Source organism: Limulus polyphemus, unplaced genomic scaffold (assembly GCF_000517525.1).
Source record: "Limulus polyphemus unplaced genomic scaffold, Limulus_polyphemus-2.1.2 Scaffold1263, whole genome shotgun sequence".
In the NCBI taxonomy this organism is placed as follows: Eukaryota; Metazoa; Arthropoda; class Merostomata; order Xiphosura; family Limulidae; genus Limulus; species Limulus polyphemus.
Window position 1 is genome coordinate 213,236 of NW_013666873.1, and position 13,735 is coordinate 226,970.

A 13,735-nucleotide genomic window follows, 5' to 3' on the forward strand; every position below is an offset into this window, starting at 1 on the left:
AAGGACTGGAGTGAGTGGATGATATTCACTGTCGTCCTGCTGTTTTATTACAAGAAGGACTGGAGTGAGTGGATGATATTCACCGTCGTCCTGTTGTTTTATTACAAGAAGGACTGGGGTGAGTGGATGATATTCACCGTCGTCCTGTTGTTTTATTAAAAGGAGGACTGGAGTGAGTGGATGATATTCACCGTCGTCCTGTTGTTTTATTACAAGAAGGACTGGAGTGAGTGGATGATATTCACCGTCGTCCTGCTGTTTTATTACAAGGAGGACTGGAGTTGGTGGATGATATTCACTGTCGTCCTGTTGTTTTATTACAGAAGGACTGGAGTGAGTGGATGATATTCACCGTCGTCCTGTTGTTTTTATAAAAAGACTCGTAGACTTAAAGTTGAATACATAGAACTTTTAAAAATATTTAAAACTTACTGGTTATTTTCAAATTCAAATTTATTATAAGCAGTTCTGCGGATTTTAAAGAATGTTTTGTTGTTTTCAGTTCATGGCTATTGACAGGGAGAACGTTTTTTTTTAAACGTTTACGTTTGATCCAATTTCTATTTTAGTGTGCGTTTCTTCATTTACAGAACAGTTCCCACTATTTGTTTTGTGCGCTGAACTAAGGGGAATGTTATCAACCAAATTTATTCTACTTTCTAATCTGCTGTGTCGAACAAAATTCATTAAGGGAAATAAAAATTTGTGGTAGAAGGTGCTTAAAAGTGCATATTTATGTATATTTTGGTCCCTTACCGGTTTTGTACTTGTTGTTGAGATATATTTTAACTATCCTAGAGTTACGTAGAGAAAATCAGAACTTTAATATCAAACCATGCCTTTGGTAAGAGTAAAATAAAACTGTTTGTGAAGAGCTGTTGCCTCACATAGTCCAAAGGTTCTCCAGCACTGTATATCTTTCTAATTAGCTGTTCATCTAGATAACATTGCAGGTTCGTTAACTTTAACCTGTAACTTGATGTAGTATAACAACATCTCCCTACATTTAATTATTTTAGCCATGTAAAAACATCGCACATATATATATGCACACAGCTTATGAATAAATCAATGACTTTTTGTCAAATAAAGAAGCCTAAAAAACAATACAAGATTACCATTAACATTGTATTAATAAGATCTAAAATTTGGGGCATTGAGATTGCACCCTACTCTTGGCGAAGAACTTAGATAAAGCTGTCCGTACAAGTTATTTGTATAAACTATTTTCGCAGGAAGTGATCGAGGATGGAACACACATGCTTAATAGAACTCAATATACATACAGTGAGAAAGTTAAGATGCGAATGAGGTCAGTACAAACCCTCGTCGAGATAACATTCAGTCACACCAACTCCATGTTCAAATAAAAAAAAAAATGTAACAGTTGAAGTATTAAATAACGGAGCTTAAGTTATCTTTAAAACTTTGCCCTGTGTTTTTAGAGTGTGCTCTTTTCAGTTTTGAGACAGTCTCATACTGCTCAAGTCTTCTTCAATTTGTTTAAAAAAAAACATTTTTATGATTGTTCATACTGTGACTTTTATGACACATTTATTTTTGAATAAAATGCAATTATTTCTAGATTATAGTCTGGGAGTTTGTTTACAGTGACAAAATTTCTGCCCCTTCTGTCTGAAGGTTTATAACGCTAAAAACCTGGTTTCGATATCCGTAGTGGGCTCAGTAGAGATAGCCACCCCCTTGTGTAGCGTTTTCGCTTAACAAAAAACACACACAAACTGCCGGACTTTCTATATATTCCGAAATATAATTTGTTAATGAATCTTGGAAAATTACAGGAACAAAATAACTGCTTTAGGTTTCACCACTAAAAGCGTCAAACCTTCGTAGAGTCTATATCTAGAGTTAAAATATCACTACACAACAAGGTGAGCTTAGAGTGACGTATATATATACTAGAGTTGTTCAGCCGCCTAGCGGCAGCCACAATACCTTTAACAATTCTGCTGACGTTTATTATATGTTAATTAACTTAATATCACTGTCCCGAAGTTAAGAGTCAGTGTATTACAATCGCCTTGAACAAGAGAATGAATAGAAAATCATTTTAGGGGATAATCTTAATAAAGTATTAAGTTACATATTGTCTTGTAATCAGAGTCCTCGCCTTGTATCTTTCTTAACAAACCTTCCTCTTTCTTTCTGAAAACAACGGTTGGTTAAGTAACCTTCTTCGCGTGCGTGCACACGCGTGAGTATGTCTGTGATCACAGAAACACGCATCGCTGGTAAAAATCAATCCAGTGCTGCTGTACAAATTGTGCAGTCTCTAAGTTCCTAGCAAGATGCTAGCTTTTTTTTTTTTCAGGTGATTTTCCATCACATGCGTTTTTTTTTTCAGTCATCTTTTTATATTTTACTTTTGTGTTTTTTTCCTTCTCCTGTTTTGTTGTTGCTGCTGTTGTTATCACCGTTCCGTCTGACAGAAATATTTGGTTGTGATTATAATACGTAATAATTCACTTGTCATTGAGGCACACGGAGTCGTTAAATCTTTACAAACCGCTAACGAGCCCCATGAAATAGGGCAACAAAATATAGCCTGCAAAATACGACAAACAATGCAATCTTAATTGTAGTAAAACTTAAGCTTTTATTTCTAACATGTCATAGGAAAACATACAACTTACTAATGAACATTTAAACGGAAACTACAAAGGGCTTAATATTTGTTCAATATTAGAACAATAATAATTTGTTTATCAAGTTCGTTTAAAATCGAATATATCTAACCAGTATTTAGGAAATTAAGTAACCAAAATGACTACTTCCGGCACATTGAAACCGTCAAAGACTTAACATACATACTGTTAAATCTAAGTATTGAACGTAGGAACTTAATAATGTGTAGTTTGGAAAATACTACACATTATTTTATTATACACGATATAATCTTTTTGAAAATATTTATTTGAATGAGAATAAGTGCCTTTATTTCTGTAAATGCACATGTTTTGATGGAGAATGAAATGTATATCTGCTTATTTAATTATTATTCATCCCTATCTTACAGACTGCAGAGAACCTTTCAGGTGTTGGGTTCACACCTACACATCACATTTAGAAATAATTTGGTAAAACTAGTAATTCTAACTCTATTTCAATAATTTGTACTTCAGACATATCTTATAATTTATAATATGTCATATTGTATCATGTATTTAGTGTGATTTGGAAAGAAAAATGAAAAGAAAAGTTTAAACTTTTATTAGTGTGCAGCTCTAAGGTTTTGTTTGTTTGTTTGGAATTAAGCACAAAGTTACACAATGGGCTACCTGTGCTCTGCCCACCACGGGAATCGAAACCCGGATTTTAGCGTTGTAAGTCCGCAGAAACTCCCGCTGTGCCACTGGGGGGGGGGGCACAGCTCTAAGGAATCTCACCTATAAACAATGAATTTGTCTATCGAAATTAGTATAATAGTACGTTCTATAAAAAAATCAGTTATCATTCGACAATGAGTTCCATTGAGTATTCATTATTATTTTTCGTTAGCCGTGTAATATGAAAAATATCGGTTTACAAAAGGTTATAGAAATGTATAAATGTCTTCCATGACCAAAAGAATGCTACAGCTTCGAGCTGCGTTAGACAGCAAGGCCAATTGTGAGGAATGTCAACCCGTGTAGTCTATTATGACATAAAACAGGGAAGCTAGTCTGTACAATTTGCTTTACTCTCGCTTTATACACGTTGTTTTCAGTCCAAGTGTTTACTCAAACGAAATTAAATAAATCAAATCGCGCATGCGTATTAGCATGTATCATAATTGTACTTCAAATGAGAATATACACTACACATAATGTTGCTACAATAACACAACCAATCACAATAAAATCAAGGCGTATAAATCTTTCTTGCTTAAATTTTCTCAGCATTATATAATGAGTGTAATTCTACAGTTGGGTCACTTCCGTCGATATTTATTTTTGTGCCCTAATTGTTTTTTTTTCTTCCAGGATCAAAAATAGATTTGATTCGTTTTTTAAAGTTTTTTTTGGTGGGGGTGTCTTTCTGTTCTAATCTAAAGTTTGTTCTTCCGACATGAATTATGAGTTAATACTCTGAAGGATTGTCTTTAAGTATTTAGATGTACTAATATAATGCTAAACAGATCGAACAAAGTTTTTATTTCGTGTTTATTAACAGCTGATTGGTGTTATATTAAGAAATACTTGATTTTATTTAGATATTTTTCTATTGCAACAGGAGAAACGTTTTTTTCTTTATGTTGTTTACTCAGAATGCAAATTTAGTTTATATTTCTATGGAGAATACGCTGAAATGCAAGCACTTAATAAAGTATAGATTTGTTTAACACAAAAAATATCTATTTTTGATATTTATTTTCGAAAATCCAGGAGAAAAGCTCTTAAATATGCAAAAGTTGGATTATATATATGTATATAGATCGAGGAGAGCATAGGGTTAAAGAAAAATACCAATTGTAAGTCATAGCGGGCGGTGTCTAAAAGGAAGCACCCGTAATCTGGCGTAAATGTCCCTTGCGGCCTTGTTGGAATCAAAGGCTCAAAATTTGAATGGGTTTGGCCAATCGACCAACACGGTGACTGGGTTTCAAGAGGAACAGACGTTACCGTTTCTATGGCAACCGCGGAAGAATGACGCGGATTAATTCCACCAGCTTGGAAAGGAAGGAAGCCTGATGGCTGCAACAACCCACTAGGGCTCCGTACTTCTGATGCACGTGACAGCGTGCAATTTGCCTCGAGCAGTGTGGTTCACACACATACACCAACGCTGTACGCAGCAAAATGACACACTCTAATGAATGCGGAGCAATAAAGTCTCCAAGATCGTGCCAATCCAAAACACTCACCAATTCTCACCAAACCTTTAAGAAAAAAAAATTAACCTATGCAATCGTTAAATGAAAAATATTCTGTTTTCATCACTTCGTATTTTAAGGTTAGAATAATTGAGACGGGAAGTAACGTAGATAAATATATGCATGTAATCCTTGTGCATCTAGTAGGTAATTACTTCTTAACTCCTATAACGAAAACTAGACAGTAATCAATTTCTGAAATGTTTCATCACTTCGACATCCTCCAGCATACAAGTTATTGTGCGTAAGTTATCCGAGTTCTAATCAAAACCTCCAAGCGATTTGAAAGTCTGTTACATAGAGTTAGTTAAACTTTCTCAAATTACTTCAGCCAAATTAAGAAGAAAAAAAAACTGCCTTTTTAACAATGCGTTTTTCACACATTAATTGTAACTTTCTTCCTCTTGCTTAGACGAGCCGTATCGTGACACTAAAAATCTGAATTTAAGTTTGAAATGATAAGTCACATTTATCTCGTATTTTTAAAAAATCGCTAAAGTAGAATTAAGTGGAAGATTGAACTGATGACATTAGTGATATCATCAGGTGGTAACATGCAAATATCTGAAAGAAGGGTGGAAGTTTGTAATTAAAGTGTGTATTGTGTGTACCACTGCAGATTGAAGTTAAAAGTAACATTATGAATTCATATGAAACTCACATCATCTACATACAGAGAAAACAATTTACTTTAGAAATTAACAAAGTAGATTCTTGTTATGTCTTCTGGTTAATGCTGTTTATAATAAGATATCTTGGGAATTTTGTTCTTGTTTTTCGTATCTATTGATTATTACAGGAAATATACGAAGTATATCTAGTAAAAGTTTGCAATGGAAAGAAAACAAATTTTAGGTGTTGGTATCTGATACGTGAGCAGTACCTTATGTGGCACAAAAGCTAATTCTTAAAAATCACAAGGTTCAGATATAGCATTCTCTGATTTACAATTACACACCATTGAGAGGGTAACGAATCAGCAACCCTCTCCCGTCTGTATGCCACCAGAGAGAACGTAGCTAGTCAGCAACCCTCTCCTGTCTGTATGCCACCAGAAATAAGGTAACCAATCAACAAGCTTCTTTTGTCTGTATGTCACTCGCCAGAGAGAAGGTAACCTGTCAGCAACTCTCTCCTGTTTGTATGTCACTCACCAGAGAGAGGATAACCAGTCAACAACACTCTCCTATCTGTATGTCACTCACCTAAGAGAATGTAACCAGTTAGCGACCCTCTCTCGTCTGTATTTTGACTCTTAAAAAATAAGTTGACTGTCACAACTATAACGCCCCCACAGTTCAAAGTGCAAAGCATGTCAAGGGCATGTCGCAGCTCGAGGCTTAGACTTGTTAACCACTCAAGTTTGTGTATAGTTTCCGTGAATGATTAGAACATTTTTGTATTAAAATTGACCAACACATGGGAAAAGGAAAGCCACGTGAAAAAATTCAAATAGAACATACGTCTAAATTAACATCTTTATCTATCGTCAGATTTCACTGCCTTACAACAAAACTGGTTTGTTTTTTCCTTCTTAATCTTACAGCCTGGCATGGCCTGGTGGTTGAGGAGCTTGACTCGCAGTATGCCTGCCGCAAGTTCGAATCTCCTTTACCAAGCATACTCGCCCTTTTATCCGTGGGGTCGTTATAATGTGACGGTCAGTCTGCGTATTTGTTGATAAAGAGTGGCCCAAGAGTTGGTGATGGGTGGTGTTAACGAGGTATCTTCCTTCTAGTCTATCAGTTCAAAATTGGGGACAGCTAGTGCAGATAGTTCGCGAGAAGCTATGCTCGGAATTTAATAAAACAAGACGAACTTAATCTTGCATTACTGTAAGGCCTAACGAGAATTGCAGTTAGAAGTGTATTTTAACCTTATTTATTCATCAAATAGCTTTAATTAACTGGATCTCCAATTAATGCAGTTTCTTTTAAGTATATTTTGCATCATCCAGAATAGCGGATCTCAATCTGTGGTCCTGAGCTCCCTTGGTAGCGTATAAATACCATTATGGTCCGCTGAGATGAAACAAAATCAGATGAATCGCGAATAAAAAGTTTGTGAACCTCTGATCCAGAAGACATTTTATGGAATATGAAACTTTGCCTTCAAGTATCAAATCATAATGGAAGTGTACAGTTTTTTTGTTGGTTTTTTTTAATAAAGCAGAGCAATAAAATGCGCATTAATAAGATTTATTTCGTTGAAATAAGTCCTCCAATCTGTCCTGTTCAAGGTTCTGGTAGAGCATTTATTATACACTCAAAGAAATCTCTTATACTAGGAAAGGATGAAAAAAATGAAGCCACTTTTTAAAAGAAGATGCATGTTTGGGCTATTGAAGTGTCTTCTCGAATGTTTCGAATTGGGAAACTAAAAACAATCACAAATATCTGTAGAAACGCAATTCGAGAAGGAAATATTATATAGCTGGTTGAATAAGTATCTGGATCAGTCTTCATATGGTTTATAATTACAGTATTCCGCACCATTGTTAATGCTTCAATATGAAAGAAACACCATTCATCTCCTTTTCTAAATGTCAGAAGACTGGTCCACTTATTACTGACGGAGAAGAGAGAGAGAATAAGGAAAATCAGTGCGTGCAGCATTGAGTGGAAAGACATCCTTTGCATAAAACCGTGCCTGACGTAGTCTGGTGGTCAGGACGCTCGACTCGCAATCGGTGGGTCGCGGGTTCGAATCCCCGTCACCGAACATACTCGTCGATAAAAGAGTAGTCCAATAGTAGGCGATTGGTGGTGCCTTCCCTCTAGTTTATCACTGCTAAATAAGGACGGCTAGAGCAGATAGCCTCGAGTAGCTTTGCGTAAAAATCAAAGCAAACCAAACTTTATCGTCTTTCAATAAGTTTGTAGTTCTGTAAAACTACACCGTTTCATATTTCTCCTGTTTTCTACTGATATCATCAGACGACAATATTTCAAGCGAGGCTTTGCTGGCAGCGTACTCGTTTCCAGTTTGCATCTTCTGCTGCCAATCTTCCCCATAAGAAGCAACCTTTCTTCAAATCATTGCTTGAAATATTGCCTTGTTCGTTTCCTACTCAACTCTTTCCATTCCATTTTAACGTGCCGGAAACATTCCATTACAACTACCTTCTGGAGCGTGAAATAATTAATGAAACCTGGAGCACGAATTGAGACCAATTACGCGTCCTTTTCTTACAGTTAAGAGGATTTTGCAGTTAATTCCTCCTAATTTTAGATTTTTTTTCTAGTAAAAAAATGTCTCTCCAAAGCAATCGTCTCCAGATCAAGTTAGGCAAGCATTAATAAATTTTTCCATCCGTTACACCATTGCCGCAGTAGAGAGCGTGACATTTGGATACTACTGTTTTATAATTATAAAAATTATGGTATCTTAGCAAGTGTTCTATGATATCTTGCATGGGCACCTATTACTTCATACTGTGTAGTTTACCTGGCTTCACCTAAATAAACATTCTACACATTAAAATCCATATATCTCCTGTTAGTGCCACTAAAAAAGTGGAGTTTATAGTTTCTATTCTGCCATCTTGGTACCATCAGTATAATTTTTCCATAAAATCTATTTACGACCAAATTCATAACATAAAAAATATTCAACTGTGCCAACTGGGCATCTATCAAAAAGTTGATTAGGACATTTAGGAGAATCCATTGCAGCAAAGAAAAAAGACTATTTGTACGCACTTTTTATGCTTTCCTTAGTTGAGAACTCGGTTGTATTGTACAGGGTTGAGTTCATTATATTAAAACCATTTTTAATGAATAAACCACTAAATCACGTGTTACCACAGCCGATATAAAGTGGTGATGGAATGGCATGTATCAGAATAACATTTTGACAATGTTTGGCGTTCGTAGGTAGTGAGATATTCACACACTCAGATAATAAAACTGTGTTCAATTTGGAGATTTAGAATTTATAAAGGGATATCCTTTATGCTTAATGGCATTGGACAACAAAGGAATATGGATTAACATGGGGCACCAGAACCATCTAGAAAGAAACCTGCAACAATTCATATTCCACACACGTGGTAAGAAAATATGGCATCTTGTAACAGGTTTAGAATCCATGGACATAAAGATCAATGGTAGGGTTATTCACGTATCCTCAAGCAACAGTACACAACATAATCACGAAGGATCACTCTCTGGGAAATTGTTTTCCTCGTGTACTAGATGTATCTTAGAAAGCATCAGAGAGGAAGTGTATGATTTGGACATGACAGCCTTACGATGGAACCTATTACAACTGAAATTACGCTGCAAGGTCATTTTCAAAATATACGATCGTCAGATGGAGCATGTTCGGACATGTCGATATGGAATGTAACAATTAGTGAGGCTCTAAAATCGTTTTAATATAACGAGCCCAATCCTCTGCAGTTCACTAAGTAAGGCAAAATCAACGATAACACTTCTTCTTTTTAAATGCATTTGCTAATTTTCAGTCAGATATTACCAAATAATTTGATATTTTTCTTAACTTAAACGAAACACTAAATAAATACAAGTATATCCTAATTTAGTTATTTATTGTTTCACTATCTTCACATATTGTAAACACATGATAACCTTTGTACAACAGATAAAGTTATAATGCTCTTGGCTAGGTTGTTCTTATTTAGTTATTTGATGAAATACCAACCCTGTTAATTGCTTGTCACATACGCTACGGCAGTATGGAGATTTTCAGGACTTAAAGGCATATTTTTCTTCAGCAATTCTGGTTTTTAAGTCAAATCCACTAGTTACATTTAGAGTCAAAAATGAAATACATCAGTTTTTAATTTCCTTAAATTTGTAGAGATGGAGTCCCTGGTGGCACATAATTACCTAAAAATAAATTCGCCCCTCGTTATTACGTCTGCCGTTTCGTAGTGAAAAACAAAACGAAAAGTAACAGGGAAAATATTCTCGAGTTATCAGTGACGTGAAAATATAGCACCGGAAAACAATTTGTAGCAGGACATGATCTTTCGTTTCTGTCATCAAGTAGAAACGAAAATAAGAAACATGTAATATTTCAATATATTTTTACTTTCATCTTATAAAAAATTGGGGTATATTAAATTTTTCGAAATCATCACTTTAGTGAATTATGAATTATAGTTATTTAAAAACTTTAGATGAAATTCTCTTAACGTCTGAAACTTCTTCAAGCTCAAAAAAGTTTTCAAATGAATAGCACTAAAAGTAATATGTTGTCTTTAGTTTACTGAAAATGGCAAATCTGCTAATAAACGTCTCATACAAGTTGTATGTCTGCCGGTAAGTTTACGGCCTTGCAGCACTCAAATTCGGGGCTCGATTCCTCTCGACGGACAGAGTGTAAATAGCTAATTGTGTAACATTGCACTAAGAAAACAACAACTACATGTAGTGTACGTATAACGTTATTGCAATAAAAAAAGTTGGTCTATATTTTTCGAAATCATTACAGAAGTTAAAATCAATCAATGATTTTTGAGACCATACATAACTCAAAAATACGTTTTAGTGGAAGATTTGAAAACATACTTAAATAATCATATAAATATGTTGTTATTACAACTAACGCAAGGGTGTTTATGTTTTATCTGCTACCGTTTGAAAACATACATAAATAATCATATAAATATGTTGTTATTACGACTAACGCAAGGATGTTTATGTTTTATCTGCTACCGTTTAAGGCTAAATGTTAAGGTTTATTTCTACTTTGAGTGATAGATCCAGGGGAACCGAACCTCAGATTTTAGCGTTGCAAGTCCTTAAACTTACCGCTGATCCAGTTGGGGGTGCTGTTAAAATGTGTGAACGGGTTCTAAAAGAGATAGCTAGAAAAATGTGTTATATGTAAGACGTTGCTTTAAGTTGTAATGCTTGAGATGTAACTACTTCTGTTATATTAGTTTTAATTGTGTAACGCAATGATGTGTATGTTACTGAAGTTATTAAAATGTTGGAGTTAATGCAGTCAGATTTTAAAGACCAAAGAAATTCTGTGTTAACACACGAATTAAAACTCACCTGTTTGGTTTATTTTATGAATGAATAAGGATCGAGAGTCCAATCTTACGAATGTATTTAGTTTGTTTTTTACGTATATAGTAGTGTGTTTGAGTCCTACGAATGTATGTTAGTTTGTTTTTGATAAATATAGTAGTGTGTTTGAGTATGTTAGTTTCTTTTTTTATAAATATAGTAGTGTGTTTGAGTCCTACGAATGTATCTTAATTTTTTATTTTTTTTTATTTACCGAGTAGTGTGGGTGGGGCTTAATAATAAAACAACAAAAAAAAATGTTATGCTAAAACCACAAGAAAATATCATGTGTTTTATCATTTATGGAAACTTTATACAAATTAATATTTCAAAACACTGTATGATATAAATCCGTTCATAAGACAATGTCATTACTATCGATATTATTTTTCATAGATACTAGTGATATTTCATTCGTTCTAGTAGTTTATGAAATACAATGTAACCATCTTTTCTCGTGGTTGTTTTGGAAGGAACCGAAATTGCTCAATTTTAATGAGTAAGGTTTCTCATTACTTTTTGCTTACACTTTAGAAACGAATACCCGACTTTTGTTGATGGATGGATTATACCGCCTAATGTATCTTACAGCTCTTCAATAATGTTGAAGTTGTAAGTTCCCAGAGTCAAGCAGGAAATCAATAATACCTGGTAAAGAACTTGGGCGAGCGCAGTTCATGTCCCTATCACCTATGAAATCATATGTACTGCCTTCTCGTGGTAAGAAAAAAAGTACAAACAAACGAGAAAAACATAGAAGGTGGAAACATGTACTATGCCAAAAATGAAATATTAGGAGCGAAATGCAATATTTTGTCGCCATTATTTGTAGTTCTAGCCATAAGGGAAAATGCTCATTGTGATAAAGAAAATATTATATTTTTTATTTACTTGTAATGTTAATGAAAATGAAATAAATACGATTAGACTCGTTAACATCTGTTATTTAAAATCAAAATATAACCTTAACATTTAGCCCTAAAAAAGTAGCAACTAAAACATAAATATTCTTGCGTTAGTTGGGATAACAACATATTTAAACAATTATTTAAGTAATTTTTTAAATCGTCAACCAAAATGTTTTTATGGTCTAAAAATCATTGAAAGAAGTAATTAATTATTTCACAAACTTCTGGAAATATGTTTTTCTGTTAATTCTGTTTGTATAATGTTAGTTTAACCTGATACGAGGTTCTTTATTTGACGCAAAGCTGCACAATAAACAATCTGCGCTCTGTCCACTACGGGAAATCGAACTCCAGATTTGTAACGTTGTAAGCTCTTAAACTTACTACTGACCGGGGGGGGGGGGGTAAAAGATTGAAAGATAGGTTGAAAGTAATGAAAAAGTACAGCAAGTTGTTTGCCATTAAAGAGCATCAAACCAGATATATTTCTACAAGTTATTTAACATTAAAGAACATCAAACCAGATATATTTCTACAAGTTGTTTGCCATTAAAGAGCATCAAACCAGATATATTTCTACAAGTTATTTGCCATTAAAGAGCATCAAACCAGATTTATTTCTACAAGTTGTTTGCCATTAAAGAGCATCAAACCAGATATATTTCTACAAGTTGTTTGCCATTAAAAGAGCATCAAACGAGATTTATTTCTACAAAACGTTTCAAATATCCTTTAGTCTTATGTAAGCCACTTTTGACAGGCTTTGCGCTGCTTGCTAGATTTCAGCAATTTAATAGAACAAGACCTAGAAATGATGATACTAAAAATGTGTTTTTGGTTTGTTTTGAATTTCGCACAAAACTATCCGAAGGCTATCAGAGTTAATCGTCCCTAATTTAGCGGTGAAAGACTAGAGGTAAGACAGCTTAGTCATCACCACTCACCGCTAACTCTTTAGCTACTCTTTTACCAATGAATAGTGGGATTGACCGCCATATTATAACGCCCTCACGGCTGAAAGGGTGGACATGTTCGGTGGAGAAGATTCGAACGCACTACACTCACATTGCGAGTCGAGTGCTCTAACCACCAGGCCACGCCAAGCCCTCATTGTAGCAGCTATTTCTAATCCGTTTCAGTGACGAAAAAAAAAACAAAAACTGTGAGACATTTTAAGATGAGCCCCGCATAAAAACCACATGTTCAGTAAGTTATCATGATAACTGTTAGGAGAGTGGTGTAACACTAAAATATATCATGAGTGGTGTTTCCTACAGCAAAATCGTAAAGAAGTGTGGTTTCAACATACTTATAAATAATAAGTCATAATTAACTCTCTATTGCACGCATTATGTAAATACGGTACAAAAAAATGGTTTATCTGAATTTCTTACTTAAACGTGTCTATCATGTAAAAAACAAAAAACCTGATAAGTTATAAATGGGTACGTTAACTAGACGTTACAGTGTTCAACTGAAGAACCGACAAAATAATTCTATGGTTTATTTAGACTGCTACCTAGAAGTAAGAGGTTTCATCTACAAAATTGAAACATTTGTTTATGTGTTAAGCAAGAAATGTAATATTTTTTACCTGCACGTGAGAATGTGCAATAGAGAGTTAAATAACATTAGAAAAAAAATGCAAACTAAAAAAAGCCTTATTAAATTGCTTATATTATGTCCTAATTATTTTACGTCGAAAAAGTTATAATATTTCTATTAGTGCCATTGTTCTAGATGAGTTGAATTTCTGTATACGAAATATTACACTAACCTTGCACAGTATTTTTTTAATTTCCCGCAAAGATACTAGAGGGCTACCGGCGCTAGCCGTCCCTAATTTTCAAGTGTTTGTGTGTTTTGAATTTCACGCAAAGCTACATGAGGGCTATCTGCGCTAGCCGTCC

At 34.5% G+C, this 13,735-nt stretch overlaps 1 protein-coding gene across 1 annotated transcript in view; it reads left to right on the forward strand.

The window, feature by feature from the left end:
* The window catches only part of LOC111086625, a gene marked incomplete at its 3' end in the record, with an annotated part of 194,584 nt that overhangs the window by 96,665 nt on the left and 84,184 nt on the right, over positions 1-13,735 (forward strand). The window lies entirely within an intron of this gene.